Here is a 3,221-nt window from a genome sequence, read left to right as displayed (position 1 = left end):
ATGGCGTACCCTCTCCAAATATTTTAGTGGTACTCCGTACCGGCCAGTACCGGCTTACTTTCACCCCTGGGTGCAACTAAAACGCCAGTCACAAGAGGCCAGCCTCTGTTTCACCTCCTAAGCATCCATTTCTGCATCTTTCTCGCAGCTAACCGAAACGCATCACCTGACCGCTCATTTAGCCTACCGCGCAAGCCCGAGCCCGCGTGAAATGATAGAAATGAAGCTCTACAGTGAAGTGCCAAATTTGACAAAAAAACTGCCGAGACCTTGGTCGTTCCCAAGTGTATGGCGGTCTCCGGCGATGGGAAGCTGCCAACACCCGATTGCGCAACATTCTCCGCCTTCCTTCTAATCGATATTAAACAAAATATTTTCAAAATGAAGGAATGAATTAGGCCTAGGGGCTAGGGCTGACTAATGCGCATTTTATTTATGCGCATTACCACGGATGCGCATCACTAATTCTCATGAGTTGGATGGAAACACGCTAAGTAAGAGTAAGTGAATACATGAGAGTGTGCCATGAATACCCAGTGGCATGATGCTCAACATTTCTCAATAAATCAATGCTAAGACAGAGATATCCTGTGCATATGATGTGCTTCTATGCAATGCAACTTCCTTTTGAAAATTAAACAAAAACAAGACTTTAAAGCAAAAACCTTACAATATTTTAATAGCAAGGAAGTAAAGAAAAACAGATGTGACAGAAAACAGATTTTTGATGTGATGTTTGCAGGGAGGTAGGAGTCGTATCCAGTCTTCTGAATGATGAAAGTAGTTGTATTGATGTCAGTCAGTCATGCAAAACTCCTCCAACAATAAGAGACCTCAGAGGCTACCAGGGCAGAGCCACATAGAGCGATAGCAAGGTAAGCCCAAAGGCACTCAAGAGGTTAATCTTGTTGCTGATTTCACCTGCTGATACCGCTGTGTTTGTGTGTGTGTGTGTGTGAAATGGGGAAGAGAACAAAGGAGGTAGTTAGATCAGACTCAATATGCAAATTAAAATGCATTTTGTGTCAAACACAAGGGAAAGTGCCTTTGATGTAAGTAGCCATGCTTGTTAAACTGTGACACTCTATTGATATTATACCATTTAATTCTATATCATCATCATCATCATCAGTAGTAGTAGCATGCATACTATGCATAGTAGCAATATGTGGAAAATCACTTGGTTTTTAAAGCACATCTGCCTACCTGTGCCCTTGATGGAGATGATGGTAAATGATAACTTCCCACTCTTTGCAGCTCTGGTCAAGGTGGCAATAATCTGCATGTCACTGGGGAATGTGGAGTTGGCTGTTACAAAAATGTCCGTCATATGGATAATTGATCCATTGCTGGTGAAAGGAAAAGGTAGAAACCAAACAATAATTAAGATGACTGTCGCATTGTCACATTTCTTCCTAACGTACACATTTCTTCCTCATACGGTCTACAGACAAACACACACACACACACATACACGCGTGCACACACACACACGCACGCACGCACGTACGCACGCACGCACTCACTCACTCACACACGCATGCACACACACACACACATACACACACACATTAGGAATTAGGAATTTCCCCAGTGTGTACTTTTATGGTTACCTGAAGCTTGTTGGTGTCAGGCTTATGAAATCTGGCTGAAAGTCTTCAACAAAAAACGGCTCAAGCTATAGATGTCGTAAAGGCACAAAGGGATAGAAAACAAGTTTAAACTGATGGCTGATAAATGCTTAACAGAATTTAAAATGTGTATTGTAAAATATTGTAAAATATGAAAGATTTCTTTTATGCACATAAAATGTTTATTTCTCCCAAATTTCGTTCAAATATTTAGTGAGCACTTCGCCATGACAATCCATCCACTCGACACTTGTGGCATATCAAATTATGTTGATTGGTCACAATAAAAGGTCACTCTAAAATGTGCCATTTTGTTAGAAAACACAATGCCACTGATTCCACAGGTTTTGAGGGTGAGTGCACTGGCATGCTGACTGTGGGAATATCGTCGGGAGCCGTTGTGTGTGAACTGATTGTAAAGGTGCTGACTGATGAAGATTTTGACAAATTTGTTCACAAATACACATTTTGTGTGCACTGAAGAAGTTTTGGATATTTCACCTCAACTCATATGAGATATGGGAGTAAAAACGTTAATATGGATGTGTAAATGTGTTAATATTTTATTCAGTGTAATTTCAGAAACAGTAATCAGCAAAAACTCATCAGATAGATACAGTAAATAGATAGATAGATAGATAGATAGATAGATAGATACTTGATCCCAAAGGGGAAATTCAAGGTCTCAGTAGCATACAGACATCACACAACATGCACATACAGCAGAAAAAGTAATATACATATAAAAAAACTCCACTGTACAATAGAGACAGTAGAAGATAAAACAAATACTAAAATACTACATGCTAAATATACTATATAAACTAAATCAAATATCCACATAGTGTGCTTAAGGATGATCAAGCATGACAGGGCAGGGACTGAGCCTGTAATTCAGTGTTCATCATGTCACGAATGGCAGTTATAACGTTACCTCTGTTTTAATGAGTGAAGCTCTGGCGCGGAAGGCTTCAGAAGTGGATACCGAAAGATCTGCAATAAACATGTCATTTGTACGGAACTGGGGAATGGGTCTTGAGCGGGGTTCTGGAAAACACACACACACACACACACACACTTTATGAAGTATTAGTGTGAGTACAGACTGGACCAAATCTGGACCAGATTTATTATTGTTCATTCATTGTTATAAACTCTGTTGTTAGTCTTGAAAGAATAATACTTTTCTCACTTGTAGTAGGGCATGGAGTAGCTGTAGTCATTGTGGTAGGGGCTGAGGTTGTAGTAAAGATCGATTTTGGCTCTCCAGTGGGTAAGCATACACACTGACATATTGAGTTTGAAGAAGTTGAAATAGATTCTGTTGCTGTAGTTGTGGTCGACTGTTTCGCTCCAGTTGTAGGTGATAGTGTCACAACAAATGTAGTTGATTCTGTTACACCAGTGGTAGATAATTGTGTCAGTCCAGTTGATGTGGATTCTGTTGCATCACCTGTGGTTGAAAGTGGTGCTCCAGTTGAAATAGATTCTGTTGCTGTAGTTATGGTCGACTGTGTTGCTCCAGTTGTAGTTGCCCCAAATGTAGTTGATTGTGTCACAACAAATGTAGTTGATTCTGTCACCTCAGTT

General features: G+C 40.2%; 1 long non-coding RNA gene across 1 annotated transcript; it reads right to left on the bottom strand.

Annotated features, from left to right (window-relative positions):
• Positions 1-1,318: 1,318 nt before the first annotated feature.
• LOC143139846 (uncharacterized) lies at positions 1,319-2,635 on the bottom strand. Its single transcript, XR_012990465.1, has 3 exons — positions 2,566-2,635; positions 1,614-1,678; positions 1,319-1,349 (listed from the first exon to the last, which is right to left on the bottom strand). It is a non-coding gene; the product is annotated as an uncharacterized LOC143139846 (long non-coding RNA).
• Between the last annotated feature and the right edge of the window lie 586 nt (positions 2,636-3,221).

Source organism: Alosa pseudoharengus, unplaced genomic scaffold (assembly GCF_046254945.1).
Source record: "Alosa pseudoharengus isolate Yale_2024_CS ecotype anadromous, Long Island Sound unplaced genomic scaffold, YU_APseudo_1.1 YU_APseudo_1.1_scf_22, whole genome shotgun sequence".
NCBI classification, from domain to species: domain Eukaryota; kingdom Metazoa; phylum Chordata; class Actinopteri; order Clupeiformes; family Clupeidae; genus Alosa; species Alosa pseudoharengus.
The sequence above is the reverse complement of the archived record's forward strand: the minus strand, read 5'-3'. Positions and strand labels throughout refer to the sequence as shown.